The sequence below is a fragment of the Petaurus breviceps genome, unplaced genomic scaffold (genome assembly GCF_028583685.1).
Source record: "Petaurus breviceps papuanus isolate PSGF00001 unplaced genomic scaffold, PetGlider_PUasm1.0 185, whole genome shotgun sequence".
Classification (NCBI taxonomy): Eukaryota; Metazoa; Chordata; class Mammalia; order Diprotodontia; family Petauridae; genus Petaurus; species Petaurus breviceps.
This window is the reverse complement of record NW_027185797.1, coordinates 28,675,601-28,691,823: the sequence shown is the minus strand read 5'-3', so window position 1 is coordinate 28,691,823 and position 16,223 is coordinate 28,675,601. Positions and strand designations below refer to the sequence as shown.

Genomic DNA, 16,223 nt, shown 5'->3' with positions numbered 1-16,223 from the left:
AATAGGATTTGGAGAAACCTATTTCTGTCTGTGTCCCCAGAGCCTAACAGAGCGTCTTGTACGTAGTAGGTGCCCTAATAATTGTTAGCTGAATAGTCTGTACGTCATTCACATGTGCCATTGACTCCAGATAAAGACACACAGCCTATTAAACAAAACCAGAGAATGGCAAAGTCATGGAGCCCAATAGCACCCTATTCCCAGAGGCAATAACCATAGTCCTTGGACCTTTGCAAACTCCTCTAGGTTTCTGTCCCTTGGTCAATTCGCTGCCCTCTGCCTTCCATCTGACTTCAAAGACCTCACTGCCCATTCACTCAATTTCTCCATCTTGGACTCAATCACTCACTCATTGAGGCTCATGGGGTAAAGGTTAATGTTTCACTTAGGATGTCCCATTGGTCTAGAAGGACCTCTAACTTCTCTTTTCACATGGCTTCCTAATTGCAAAAATAGCTTCAAATTCTTCCCATCCTTTTCTGCTTAAAGTAAATTTTCCCATAAAAGTGATTCAGTACCACTCCAGAGAAAGATATATTTATTTTTGGTCCACTGTGATTTCCTTGTTGCATCAAAATTCCAGTATGGAAACTTTCTCTACCCATACCCACCAAGAGTTGCTCTGCTATTTGCCTGGACCACTGAGAGGGTAAGTTGCTCATAATGACTCTCATTAGCAAATGATTTTTTTTTTTTTGCCTTTTGGAGGGCAATTGGGGTTAAGTAACTTGCCCAAGGTTACACGGCTAGTTTTTTTGTGTGGGTCTTAAGTGTCTGGAACTGAACTCAGGTCCTCCTGACTCCAGGGCCAGCGCTTTACTCACTGTGCCACCTAGCCACCCTGCAAATGAATTATTTTGAAATATTTTCTTCCTGAGTTTAGGAAGTGAAGAATTTATCCCCCAACAGAATGAAAGTTTCTCCAAGACAAGGACTGTATCATTTTTGTCCATCTTCCCAGTTTCTAGCATTGGGTCAGTTGCACAATAAATGCTTGAAAAATGTTTATTCAGCTGATGAAGGATCTAAATTTAAATTTCCTCCAAAGGCTCTACTCAGAACCATGGGGCTGGGGCTAGAATTTACAAGCAAAAGAGAGGATTTTGGTGGGGAACTGTGGGGAAGACAGCAGATCTGGAACTGGAGGAAGTGTGAATGTCTTGAGTGTGAATCTTGCATACTGTCTATGTGACCTCAAGCAAAAAAACTTGGCTTCTGTGGGTCTCATTTTCCTCATCCATAAAAGGAGTGAATTAGGCCCAAGGATCTCTGAGGTTCCTTCTACCTTGCAATCTCTACTTTCTCAATTGCTTTTAAATGTTCATTACAAATTATTTTCAAGCATGAGTTAGTTGATAAGAGGCCTTGGAAGATAGTGTATTGTGACATTCTGATATCTTCCTCCAAATGCCACTTAAGAGTTTCCCATTAGTCAGGAAATAGAGGTTTTTGAGTCTATCACAGTGACTTCCCCCCCAATGCCGACTCCTTCACCCACTCACATGACCTTCCTTTATTATTTCTGAAACTGATGAAAGTTCACCTGTATGGACTTAATACAGGCATTCTTCATCAGCACATTTTCTGATGTTTTTGTGATTTGCTGCCCTTATGTGATTGCTATAAGTAGCCACAAATCAGGAAGCCATCATAAAATCCCGATGAAGCCACCATTTCTGCTGCCGGCATTCGACATCGTTATTTGGAAACATGTAAATGAAAGTCGGCTTCTGACACCCATAAATAACATTGTGATCAGTGTGCAATAGAGGAATGAGGTTGTTTCTTGCAGCTCTCACCCCTTTTCTATGTGGGATGACCACCATCCATTTCCTCCATTATTGATAGACGTAATCATAAAATATTATGACAAATAAGAGGTATTTGTTGTTTCCCCAGAAAGATTCACTCCCGTTATATTAAAATGCTATATTGTTAACCTTCATTGCGATGGGTTCCATTTAAGGCGTGAATTATGGCTTTGCAAAATAGGGAACCTTGGTGAACTCTCGATGCAAATACAAGTTATATATATAAATAAAATGTGTTCTGGGAATCCACGTGGTTTCCAGTGGGGTCATTCAATTAACATAGTAGTTCTCTATAAGTTTCAAGAATGAAAACCCAAATGCAGGAACTGAAAGCACTTAATGGGTGTTTATCTCTATGACAAGAAATCGTGAGTATTAATGAAAGAGTGAGAGAGTTGGCTTGAAGGGGCTATTTAAACGTATACATATCTTAATATATAGCTGTTTCTATTTGCAGTTATAGATGCATGTATTTAGGAAAATGCTTTGGATTTTTATCACTTGTCCTGTGTGTCCTCAGGCAAATTAACCTCTTTAGGCCTCAGTTTCCTCAGCTGTAAAACAAAGAAGTCAGAAGAGTTGACTTCTAGAGTGCCATCCATCTCCAAACTAAATAGTGGTGGGGTCATAAGGTAAGGATGATGATGATGATGAGAGCTAGTATATACATTATATATATACAAATATTTATGTGTGTATGTATGTGGACTTGAACTCCTATCTTCCTGACTCCTAGTCCAGTATTTTGCCCATTGTTCCACCTTCTATTTTTAAAAAATCTTAGATCTATTACTCCCTACCAACTGCCAGTGTGACATTTTGGAAAGAGTACTGAGGCAGAGTCAGGGGACCTTGGTTTGCAGTCACTTCAGTAGCTATGTGATCTGGACAAGACATTTAACATCTCTGGACCTAAATCTCAGAACTGGAAAAGTAGCCTCTGTAGCCCCCTACAACATCACCCACAAGTGGTCATCAGACCTTTGTTTGAAAACTTCCAAAGAGAGGGATCCATACATTTCCTGAGACAGTCCAGTCTACTCACTAGCTCTGGGATCCTGGGAAAATCACTTTTCAACCTCAGTTTCCTCATCTGTAAAATACGGATGATAATAGCACACATCTCCCTGAGTCACTGTAAGGATGAAATGGGAGAACATATGTGAAAGTACTTTGCAAACCCGAAAGTGTTACATAAATACTATCATTGTTAGAAAAAATGGTCTAATTTCATTCCATCCCCACAAGTCTTTTTTCTCATCTACAATAATTGATTATAAATTAAATATTGAACATCAACTCAACTTGTTAATAAATATTTCTATTGATGTATTTCTCATCACAAAATATGCTGACTTTTCCATCTCTCCTTCTGTGTCCCCAACGGGACTCTTCGTCCATCCGTTCTCGGTCATTTTCCCTCTTACAGCTGTGTAGCCTGAATCCTGCTCTTCTCTCCCTGTTCCCACCACTTTGCATGAGCATGCTATGGTCATTCTTTTCAATCTCTGGGTCTCTATAGCCTCAGACCCATATACGCAGCACTGAGGACCATTGGCATGGTAACCATGTCAGCTTTGGGGAAAGATGAGCACCAGTGAGGACATCTGGGAAGCAGCACGAAGGGTCCCTTGGCTGAAGGCCTGAATGTATGTGTTCGGTCCCCAGCATCCCCAAAGATGGTAATGGTGTGAGGAGGTAACACTAGGGTGAGCCAGCAGAGGGTTCTTGTTCTTTAGTTGTTTCGATCATGTCTAATTCTGTGACCCCATTTGGGGTTTCTTGGAGTGGTTTGGCACCTCCTTCTCCAGCTCATCTTATAGATGAGGAAACTGAGGCAAATAGGGTTAAGTGACTCATGCAGGGTCACACAGCTAGTAAGCATCTGAGTCTATATTGGAACTCAGGACTTCCTTACTCCACATGCGGCACTCTATCCATAGTACCATCTAGCTACCCAAATAAAGGGCTATGAACTAAGATGGCGCCCCAAACTTAAGGCTAATGACAGGATGCTCAGAGCAGGAGAAGCTAGCTTCTGAGCAGCGCTCTTCACAGCAGGAGGGGAAATGGTCCAAGTGGTCTAGGCTGAATCTCAGAAAACATTTTTCCACGCACTTATACATAATTTGGGGGGGGGGTCCATAATACTATAATGGCAAATCATTTCATCCAGGTCTTCCTTCTCATTCAATTCAACAAATATTTGCTAGGCACTTGTCCTATACCAAACACTGGAGAGAGGAAGACAAAACTGAAAATAGTCCTCATCCTCAAGGAGCTTATAATAACATGAGCACACACAGGAAATGCCAACTCCATACAAAATCAGCACAAGGAGATCTTAGTGGGAGGGGAGCAGCAGCAACTCAAAGGATGAAAGGGAGCCCCATGTGGAAGACGGCACCTGAGCGGAATCCTGGCACCTGAGCAGAATCCTGGCACCTGAGTGGAATCCTGGATGGGGCTGAGGATTTCCAGAGGGGATGGTGAACAGGGGATTCCAAGTATGGCAGACGGCTTATGCAAACAAGGAGAGTCATCCCAGGAAGGAGCAGCTAGCCCTGCAAGCCAGTTTCTCCTCACTTTAGGACTTCACTTGAGGTCTTTAGGCAAAGTCTCAGTTCCACTGGAGACAGGATGCTTTTTTTCAGACACCAGGTAGACTAGATGGCCTAGGAGGTTTCTTCAGCTTGGAATCTCTGTGCATCTATATAATCCCCAGAAACCTTCTTCCAGCGATTCACCCCTCCATTCAGGATCAGGTATGGCAAAGCTTGTTGCCAGCTGCTTATACATAAAAATAAAGGGGTTTGGGATGAAGAATTCAGGTGGAATTCTTCGCTTCTAAGTTGCATCAACTAGAAACGTTTGTCCTTTGCCTCACCTAGCCCCATTCTTTTGCATAGGAGAACAAAATTAATCTTGAAGTTGAAAAAACCAAATGGACCCCAGGTTCAGAGAATTCTTTATAATCTGTTAAAATGGTAGCTTCCTGGAGGGGTTCAATTTGACCAACAGAAATTAAGCAGAAGTAACAAGGCTTTTCTAACCCTAAATTAGATAATGTCTTGGAACAGCAAACTTCCCCAAGTGATCAGGGAAAAAGAAGACACTGTGTTTGGGTGCCACTTTGTTTTTTGACCTGTGTTTCATAGGAGCTCCTGCTCCTGGAAAGTGAAGGTCTCTTTATGGAAGCTCTGAGAATAGGTTTTTCTATCATTTGATATTGAGTGTGTGAAGAGTCTTCCTCCGTAAAAAAAAAAAAGTTAGAGCTTAAGCCTGTACAAGTAGATGGTAGAGCCTACTCTTATGAAGAAGAAGCAGCTCCTCCACTGAGGACTAAATCTAAAGCCAAAATCTAAAAGCAGAAAGATGCACCACCCCTCCATGCACAGTGGAGACACACCCAGAAGCAACCTGCAGCTAGCATGGGACCAGTCAAGCTCAGGCCAAAAGCAAACAATGAGACAGTGAGAAGCAATGCCCTGTGGAGCTGACAAACCATGCCAATAAGCCTGGCAGGCACTGAATTCCTGGAAGAGGCCCCACGTGCCAGGCTGCATGTGTGAAACACCATCAGGAAGCAGGCCCTGTTGGAGAAGCATGAAGACATGGGTGTCAGAGATCTGAGTCTGTGCATGCCCTGGACAACATACCCCATATCTCAGCTGTCTCTGTGTGTACCTACGTGCACCAGCACCATGGATGATCTGTGTATTTGTTGGAGAGTGTGCCCCATGTGAATGGACAGAAATGTTTTGTCTCTACTAGTCTTACTAAGCTATTACATTAAATGCCTTGTTTTTGAACTAATGGTGTTGTTAGCTAACTTGAAAAAGCAAAAAATACTGCTGAAGAGCTGTTGCTTCTTTCAGTGAATGCAGATCCATAAAGTACCTTGAACCCTGGGGGTCTTATTGTGGGAGGCCCATAGGAAGAAGGAGGCATCCCCAGGTCTCACATGAGAGCTATGTTCTCCTTGAGAGAAGAATTCCTGGCAGCCAGGCCTGCATTCCAGGAAGGCCACTGACTGAAGGGTTCTGGCCTCATCCCAGGCTCAGCTCCTCTGGTCCCCATTTTTAAAACTGATTTCCTTTAGTGATTTCATTGGTATAGTGAGTTTTCAGTAAGGAATTTCTACCACTTTGGCTGATCACTTTTTCTGCAATTTAGAGAATTACCTCGAACACTGAAATGTTAAATGACTCATCCAGAACCACACAGTCTGTGTTAAATACAGGACACAGACAAACTCATATCTTGCTGACTCCAAGGCCCTTTGTCTCTTCACCCTGCCTCACTGCACAAATTGGAGGCTTCTCACCATACAGAAAACCCTTTCTCCATTTTTAGAAACAAATGTGCGTTTGTGGGTATGTTGGTTAGCGCCTTGTGAGAACTCTGTGCCTTCGTAAGAAGTGGGGCCTTCAGGAGGAGTGAGTGGTCAGGAAACCCGTGGCGACCACATCCTACTGGCCAGATGGGTCACCAGCCATGTTGGGCTGCAGGGCAGGTCATTGCTTTGGGTGTTACTGTCACACTGCAAAAGCTTCCAGGTCCCCCAAGCAACTGCAATCGACTGAGATGCTATCGGCTTTCTTGTTTCTCCAAGTAAATCTGGCCAAGAAAAAACCCTTCTCCCTATTTTAGGGGGTGGTACGAAAATAATCCTTCATTGACTGAGGCATTTCCTTTATGATCTGGAAGACTCCGTCATCTGATGCAATCCTCAGGAAGGACCATTTTCTGTAGGTGTGTCAAAGAGGCTCCAAAGTGGGTGTCCAACATTTCAAAAGTCAAATGATAATTGCCGTTATCCTTGGAGGACTTGGGTGTGAATCTCTCCTCTTGTTCACTAAAAGCAGAGCCATGAACTGAATTCCCCAAAAATGTCTGTTATCTTTACATTTGTCTGATGTTGTGAAGCTGTCACAGATTTTAAACCCACTCTTTTTCTTGTGAATAACGACTGTTTTGTGGAAAAGCTACTGGGGGAGATGGAATTTGGTTATCCTATGGAACAACCTGCTGTAAAGAGAAAAACACCCCTCAGTTTGAAGAAGAACGTGAAAACTTAACCCCAGGATGCATCAATAAAAGGCAGTTCATGGCTTCCCGTAAGCTGCTGGCTGAGGCCAGCAATGGGGAAGCAGACAGGCCCTCTGGGGCTTAAGTGCTTCGGGAAGAGAAAATTAATCTCGGCTTTAGAGCTTTTTAGGGTTGCCACACTGTGAAAGTTCCCTCTTCCTTGGGATGCTTGTCCCCTGCCTCCCCTCCAAACCTCCCAGCCTCCCTGGGGGTAGGGATGAGAGATGCTCTGGCAAGGTCAGTCCCCACCTGAAGGAGGAAGATTTCGAAAATGAGTTTCCCACCATTTTCCTGGCATAGAATGAGGGCATAGACAGAACAGGAAATCTGTAATGGAGAGTGAAGCATCCATGGCCACGTGAAGGTTTCTTGGAATTGCTTCCAGGCTTGTCAGAATCACTTTTATTTATACTCTTATTTTCTATCTTAAAAGCTCTTGGTCCTGTTGGCGGGTCCTCATTCCAAAGGAAGCATTTCCTGCATACTCGACCATGGGCTGATTGACACTTATGTGCTGCTATCCTCCATGGGGATGGTACGAGCATCCACACATCCATCTGCCCTCCTCACATCCCCACGGAAGGATCACATCCAGCTCAGCACCACACCTCCCCTGTCATTCCACTTAACTGCATTTAACTTGAGCGGTTCCAAGCCCTCTGGAGATTTATTGATGAATAATCCAATTGAGTCCCACAGTCTCCTTGTGAGAAGGACGATGGCTAAAGCATTTATCCTCCCCACTTTATAGATAGAGAAACTGAAGGGCACCAAAATCACTGAGATTTAACTGACAGCTCCCACAACTTTGTGTCCTGTCTACCCAATACACTGCCCCTCTGAGGTAGCTAGGTAGCCCAGTGGATGGAGTGCCGGGTGTGGAGCCAGGAAGGACCCGAGCTCAAATCCAGCCTCAGATACTGACTAGCTGTAAGACCCTGGGCAAGTCACTTAACCTCTTTTTACCTCAGTTTTCTCATCTGTAAAATGTCAGTAGTAATAACCCCTACCTCCCAGAGTTGCTGTGAGGATTAAATGAGATAATAATTGTAAAACCCTTAACACAGTGCTTGGCACATAGGAAGCACATTTAAGTATTAGTCATTATTAAACATTTGGAAGACATCTAAATATCAGGTCCCTGCTAAAATTCCAGCAGCATGAGGGAGGTAGGCTAGTAGCCAAACTACCTAATTGGTTCTCCAGCCTCAGATCAGAAGTCACTTTGGAGACCCATTTGGTGTTCCATCTAAACGTGTCTAATGGGGCTCATTAGCTACCTGTGGTGACCATCTCATAGAAGTATTCTCTAATAAAAGCCACAGCACACTTAAAGCGGCCCAGAACCTCTATTTTGTAGACAGGGAAAATGATTTCTCTTTAACTTTACATCTTATTGCAAAATTCCTGTGGTTCAAAGTCATCCACAGTGCCTAGGTGGATATTATTACTTAAGAGATCAAAGAGAGTGTCTCTGTCATAGGCAGTGTCCAAGTCTGGAAGGCTTAGCCTGGACCTCTGACACAGGGGCCCACTCTCTCCAACTTAGCTGGTAAACCAGAAACAAGCAGATGTAATAAATGCTAAGGGCCTGATGGATCCAGCTTTGCTGTGGCACATCCTGGTAGACAAGAATTATGATGTTAGCCTTCTGGTTAAGATGGTGGTGTGATTTTTAAAAATTCATGAAGAAGTCCAGCTTGCCCATAATAACTCTGGCAAGTAAGAGACTAATGACACCCCAGCCCCAACCCACCCCAAAAGTAGAAAACAAGTCCCAAGCAAATTCCTTCCCCAAGTCCAGAACTTCACAAAAAGATGCTGGAAACAGGCGGAGGGGAGAAGCCACTCAATAGATACCCAAGGCAAGGATATTAGCCTGGACTCCATGAACCTTCAAAAAGCCTATTTTCTTCACCGTTTCTGTATCATTGGTTTCCTTTGTGCTCCTTTGTATTTTATGCATTTGTTTTCTATTTTACTTATTTATTTATATTTATCGTTTATTTAATTAATTAGTTTATTATTTATATTTTTATATATTTACTATGTGAAGGGTACCTGGGCTTCAGAAGAATCCATAAGACTAAAGATTAAGAATGTCTAAGGAGGACCTGAGTTCAAATCTTACCTCAGACCCTTGACACGTAACTAGCTGTGTGACCTTGGGCAAGTCATTTAACCCCAATTACCTTGCTTTCCCCCCTCAAAAAAAAAAAAGAATGTCTGATCTAGGGAATCAATTTGAATTCTGGTAATGGGAGTGCTGGAATCTGGTGGAGCTGGGGAAAGGAGGGGATTGAATGAACATGAGAAACACCTGGCATTTACACAGCTCTCTGGTTTTTCCGGGGTTCTTTTATATACTTAATCTTGTTTGAGCCCCCCCAGTCTGGGAGATGGATACTATAAGGGGAGGGAGGGAACAAGCAAGTATTGGACACCTTCATTTACAAGTGCCAGACATCACTAAGAGCTCTACAAACATCGTCTGATTTGATCCACAGGCATTATCCTCATTTTACAGATGACGAAACTGAGGCTCAGAGATTAATAGCTTCTCTGTAGCTGCTCAGCCAGCCAATATCAGAGACAGAACTGGGACATAAGTCTTCCTGAGCTCTGGTCTGGCACTCTATCCACCACACCGAGAATTGGGAGTCAAGAACAAATCCGACCTTCGACCATAACTAGCCTCCCGCCCCAGAACTCTCACCTTCCATCTGTCTTTGAAATGTATGTGCTGATCTACCTGTGCTCCCAGAGGAGGTGAGATTTCACCTGCCTCCAACAGGGGTCCTGAGAATTCCCACTTCCAAGCCCAGAACTCTCCCAGTAAGTTCCATTGCCTCTATAAACCCCCACAATCCATCAGTTTAAAACAGAACAAAACAAAACAGACACACTCACACCTCACATCTGGGTAAAGCTCTACTGCCATAGCCTGGAAGACGGTGTCCTCCGAGGGGCTATAGCTTCGATTAGAGACTAAAATAATAACACCAGCGCATACGCAGCAAGGGAGCTTTGCACGTGTCTCTCCTCTGATGCCCAAGGCATTTCTCTGTGCTGTTCACAGGCTTGAGAACTGGTGCACCAAGTGTCCCTCCACATTCCACAACAAGACCCCCACAACCGCAACATAAATATTCTTGCGCCATGTTTGTGTCGTTCGAGAGAATGAGTGGGGTCCCCATTTCTGGTGGCTCTTTGGATCCTGAGCCTTACTTTGCATATAACGAGGACTTAATCAAGGCTGTTTTCTTTCACTCATTCATTCTAGCACAAAGCTGAGGGGACTGGTGTTTTTGGATGAGGTAGCTTGGGGAAGGGAGGAGCTCACCCCGATCATCCTTACATCAACATGGTACAAGGTTATCTGCCTCTTCCCTCTCTTCCCCCTCTTCCCCATCACAACTTTTTGACCTCCACACTCCATGCCCATTTCATTTCTCTGTAGCCTTCACAATTCAAAGTGGAATTTAATCGTTGCAAGTCTGTTCAAGGCCCACAACCCTTCCTTCCCAACAAAAACTCAGGTCCACAGGAGATCAGGCAGAATTGAGGCCAGAGGATTCTGAGGTGACCCAGAAGGAGGTGTGGATACTTGTTGCATCCGTCAAAGTTAAGTCTGAAGGGGATCCCTGGAATCAAGGTCAGGACCATAATGAGGTCATTTGGAAGGACATTCCAAGGCAATGTGCTTGTCAGAGATCCAGGGGCAGCTTAGAGAGATTGCAGAGTCACAGACTCTTAGGCTAGGAGGGACCTGAGAGCTCACATTTCTTCATTTTGCTGCTGAGGAAACTGAGGACAAGTTAGTTCCCAAAGTCACACAGGCACCAAGTAGCAGACCCTGGTTCTGATGGACTTTGGGAGGACCTTGCCTACTCCTGTTAGTGCTTCCTCCTCTCCTCCATTGTGGCATCTCGGGTGGCCCTGGAGCTGATCCCAGCTGTGAAGCTAGAAGGAATACACCTCCACAATGGAGCTCAAGCTGGTTTGTCTGGAAAATGCAGAGGGATGAGGTCACATGGGGGCACCCAGGAAGGAAACCCAGGGCTTCTGACAACCACAACCACAGAGATCAGAAGAGAAACCCTGACCTTGAACATGCCAGGAACTGCTAGCTCCGGGCTCTCTGGATTCATGCCAGCCTTGACCTCACCCTCCTGAGCTTCTGTGCCTAAGCAGCTCTGAGGCTGGCACAGGACACCTTCCCTTCCAGGGCATCTCTCCAGGCTGTGTGGTGAGGTGTGGGGAGCTAACATAAACAGAAGCCCAAGCACATTTACTTTCCTGAGTCCTGTGCCCCTTTGGAAATCTGGTGAAACAAAATCCATTGACAAAGGAAACCAATTATATTGAAATATAATTATCAATGTTTTTTTTTCCTAAAACAATTTCATGGACCCCAGGTTAAGATTTGGTTGTATAAGTCAGATCTTCTGACCCATATCCCCCCCAGTCAAGCACAAAGTGACTAGGTCTCACTGGATTCCTTTTGTCCCCCAAACCACAAATTCCTCCAGACCTTCTCCCAGTCTTAGAAAGGATCTCCATTCAAGTCAAGTGGGTATACCTCTAGGTTCTCATGGCACTTCGGGAGAAAAGATCTAGGGAATACTTGTGCCTTCACGGATGCCCAGAGTGTTGGCCAAAAGGTAATTGGACTTATCATCCATGCAATCAAACAGGGACCAATGCCGCCCCCTCCATTTCTGGGAAAGCCAGTCTGATCAGCATCGGCTCATAGCTGTCACCAAATCATGCTGGGCTCAAAGCCAACGGATGTCTAACCTGACCCGCTGGAAGGGCTTAAAGCTGCCTCATGGAAAGTGTTGATTTGTGCACTGGAATGTTGTGTTGCCAGGAGGGAGAAATCCTCACAGATCCCAATTACATTTATTTTATTTAACTACTTATTTGTTACAAGGGAAAGTTCATTGGGTGGAAGAACCACTGAGAATTAAGAATGATGAGAAAAAAGAAGAGCAAAAATGAAACATTTCAAAGGAAAGAAGGAAGATGCCTCTGCCTCGTAGGACTGGATAACCTTGTGCAAGAGGTAAGGCTGGCGCTAAGGTGGGAGAATGGGCTAGACGTGGACTGAAGCAGGAGATGTTGCCCTGGCTCTGTGACCTGCTTCGGTTTTTAATATGTTGACAACTATTTAATTGTTTTCCTTTATATTTTATTTCCTGCATTTAAAAGCACCATCCTGAGCTGCTGTTCCCACAGATTTTTTCAGATGGCTAAGAGGTTCCATGACATCCAAAAGGTTTGGACCCCCTGGACCCAAAGGAAGATGATGGTGCTGCTAACCTGGATGGCATTTTATAATCGCAAAGCTCTTTCTATCCATGATCTCATTCGACCCTCACAATAACCCTGAGAGGTTGTAAAATGCACGTAAAATATACCTATTGAGTAGGTATTTTACGGCTGGAGAAACTGAGGAACAGAGAGGTTAGGCCCCTTGCTCCCTCTCACCCAGCTAGTGTCAGAGGCAGCCTCCTGATTCCAAACCAAAGGCTCATTCACTGTATCAAATAACCTCTCAAAATGAGCCTGACATATTTTGGTAGGACTTCTGCCGGGTATCCTAGAATTGCTGGCATGAAGGGAAGAATCACGCTCTTTATTTAATTCACCATTATCCTATGATCAAATTCAGCTTTGTGTGTATCTGCAAATATAACTCTTGAAGCATGGTTCTGTCAAGGCAGCAAAGAATCCTTCCTTTCAAAATGCAAGGAAAGTACTTGAGTAGGTCCAAAGGTAAATCAACACAAATAAATTAAGGGAGATATTTTTCTTTGCAATGCATAAATAATAGGTTCAGTGCCCATAATTCCTGCTGAGGTATGACGGGATGCAGAGAGCCCCTGGCATGTTAATATTGCTAATGGAGTCTCATGTTGAAAGCATATAACATAATTCATTGAATATTATATGACTTCCTATCATGGGAAATAGGAACCTCTTGAAAGTCCAATCATTAACATGTTGCTGCTTCCGATGCAATACAAAACCCGACTGCTCTTAAAATCTGGCGTTATGCTGGTGCTTTTGATATCGGAGTGTGGTGGGTCATCTTTGTCAAACTCATCCTGAGAAAGTTTTGCCCAGGGAAATGGCAGTCATCTGGGGAGGGATTCTGCTTGCCAGGTGTCAGTGAGATCACGCACAAAGGAAGCATGGAGAAGATGCCCAGGTCCTATTGTCAAAGGTGAAATGGCCCTGATTCTCTCACCTAAACTGACCTGGTCTTCCAGGGAGGACAATGGCTGCAGCCCAGCCAAGGCCTCTTCACCCTTTTAGCACTGTGGACCGCTTTGGTGTTCTGGGGAAGTGAATGGACCAATGATACAGAAACAGAGTTAGCAAGTACAATTCAACAACCATTTACTAAGGATCAGGCCCTGAGCTAAGCTTTGAGGAGGAAAAGGCCCAAATGTCCCTACTCTCACAGCCCACTGGAGGGAATCCATCTAGACCTGAAAAGTCAATTCAAAATAGATATAAAGCCAGCACAAAAATACAGGGGGTGTGGCAGGGGTAGTGAGCAGATGCCTGGGGAGTCAGAACAGGCCCCATGTATGTAGGAGGTGACTCCTGGTCCAGGCTTTAAAGGGGCTCTTGCTCATAATAGATGCTTTTTCAAATGCTTGTTGACTTGGAAGGGGGACTATTTATGTCTTTGGGTTGGGCAAAATACCTATGGGACCTTTAATAAGCAAATGTGACTTACAGCAAATATTGCTAAAAAAAAAAAAACAAAATAAAAAACAACAACCCAGTTACCTAGAACCTGCATCCAGGGTGATTCACAGGAGTAGGGCTTCACATCCCTCAATTAAGCCAATTAAACCGGGTGTATCCACAGGCCCTCCCTCAACATGCATAACTCTGGCAAAATTGTTGGCGAGTTTCACCTGACACAGAGCTTTGTCTGTGAACCTTGAGATGCCCACCAGCCTGCAGCCAACCTGCCCCCACCCTCCCACCCCCACTCCAGCTCTTGCCAGGGGAGCATAAAACCTGAGAATTTGCATGTCCAACACAAAGGCCTCTGTGTGATGCACTCACAGCGACTTGGGCACTGAGAGCTAGGCTTCCGAGGCCCTGCCTGGTCACCACCAAATGCAAGCATTCCTGGTCCATTTCTCCAGAGAATCCATTCGTGGTCACTGCCCACTGTTCCTTCAGAGTCACCACTCCCCACGCATTCTGTCCCGTGTCTGCATTGCACACAGAAAGGAGAAGGAGTCAATGGCTTGGCTTGCTACTGCTTCTACCTCTCCACAGACAGGTGCATACCAGAGAGAAGCCATGTAGACTGGCAGAGCCAATGCTGGGCTGGGAGTTAGGAAGACCTGCCTCTGGCATTTTTTGACCCTGTAAAGCTGTTTTCTCTTTGGTAAATTGAGATAATAATAGCATTTACTTCTTAGAATCATAGATTAAAAAACTGGGAGGGGTCTCTGAGTCCATTAGTACAAACTTCTCATTTTACAGATAAGGAAACTGAGGCCCAGATAAGGCCAGTTGTGAGGCTCCAATGATATAATATTCAGAAACCTTAAAACACTAGATAGGTGTGGATTCTTAGTACGGCTGTTGTTCTTCCACTTTCCTCAATGAACCACCACTGGTCATGCTCTATGGACAGTACAAGGGATGACCATGCCCACTACTCACATTACTAAGGAGCCTTTAACGCTCCAAAGCACTTTTCTCCCATGTCTTGAATACACCACTTTTCTCCTCTGACCCTGTCCCCACCCTGGTGCAGGCCCTCATCCCCTCACCCCTGGACAATGGCAAAGCTGCTGGGGGGTTTCCCTGGGTCAAGCCTCCCCAGGCCAGACCTTCTTCAACTCAGCTGTCAAAGTGATCTGACCATGTCACTCCCCTACTCAATAAATCCCAGTGGCTCCCCATTATCCTTATATGATCTCTCCATGCAGGATCAAGCATGGAATCCTTTTTTAGCTTGTAAAGTCCTTCTTGATCTGGTCCTCTCCTATTTTTCCAGTGTTCTTACATCTCACACCCCACCACATACTTGAGATCCAGGGACATGGGCACAAGATTCTCTGTCTCTACTCCACACATTCCCACTGGCCATCTGGAATACTCTGGCTCCTCATGTCTGCCTCCTGGCTCCTCTTGCTTCATCCATGGCCCAGCTGAAATCCCAGCCTTTCCTGAACCCCTTTAGTGGTGGTGTCTTCTCCCAGATGATTATCTCCCATTTAACCTGCCCCTCTCTGGTTTGTACACAATTGCTTTGGTTTCCCCAAGTAGACTGTAATGAGTCATTCTGCTGCTGGGTTGGGCTGGTCCCCTGCAAAGTATGGTGTATCTCATGGATGGGTCAGTCTGCTGCTAGGCTGGGTCAAGCAGGTCACTTGGCTGGGAAGCTGGCCTCTTGGTGGGCTTAGTGGCTGTCAGGCTGGACCAGGTAAATTATGCAACCACTGGGATCTTCCCAGGGTTCAGTAGCTCTGCTGGGTGGGTCAATCTGCTGGCTCTCTGATAAGGAGCTGTAGTCTTAACCCCACGTCCAGAAGACTATTCACTGACCCATCCTATCTCCAGTAATCATTTCCTAATTCTGCTTTCTGACACAGCAGTAAAATAGCTTTGCTTTCTTTCAGAGAGTAAGGCTGTAGGTGATTTTTTCCCCATGTACTTAATGAGCACACAGCTATAAAGGTTTAAAAAAATCTTGAAGGCAGAGGTGAAAATGTAGCTATTCTACCACAAATTCTTGGGTTTGGAATGAGGGGAGATGAGCTTTCTTAGGACAGTGAAATGTGAATCCGAGAGCTGAGTGCTTCTCATAGCTGAGGCCGTCTTCATAAAGCTTGTGAGCGATTGTTTTAATGGTAATGTATTGAGTAGAATGGCTCTTTATGACGGATATCTCATTCTAGCTTTCAGAGGCCCAGGAGTCAGCTGCAGTGAATTGTGGACAGCGGTTGAGATTGTACGGGACAGAAAGAAACACCCCATTATGTGCATTTCATTTATGCCTGGGCAGTCATCATGGCTTTGAGAGGCCCAGGTTATCTGGGTTTGCCATCACAAGACCCATTAACAGATATTAGGTGGGCATCAGGGGCCCCTGGACTTGTTGACTCCCTTCATTTTTCTCTTTGCTGACCAAAGGAAATTGCCAGCCATTATGCATGGCAGGGGCTATCATTACAGATCTATGAGAGGAAGAAATTACTCTTGTGATGGGTCTAGGAATGAAGAAACTCAAACTCCACAGTCTTTGAAAGAAATTCCATTTCTCGCCCTGCCCAA

At 44.7% G+C, this 16,223-nt stretch overlaps 1 protein-coding gene across 1 annotated transcript in view; it reads right to left on the bottom strand.

Annotated features, from left to right (window-relative positions):
* The window catches only part of SKAP2 (src kinase associated phosphoprotein 2), a 222,496-nt gene extending 206,893 nt beyond the window's left edge, over nucleotides 1–15,603 (bottom strand). The window contains exon 1 of the mRNA XM_069088674.1: nucleotides 15,594–15,603. The gene's annotated coding sequence lies outside the window, so the exon portion shown is untranslated. The remainder of the gene's footprint in view (nucleotides 1–15,593) is intronic.
* Nucleotides 15,604–16,223: the final 620 nt, after the last annotated feature.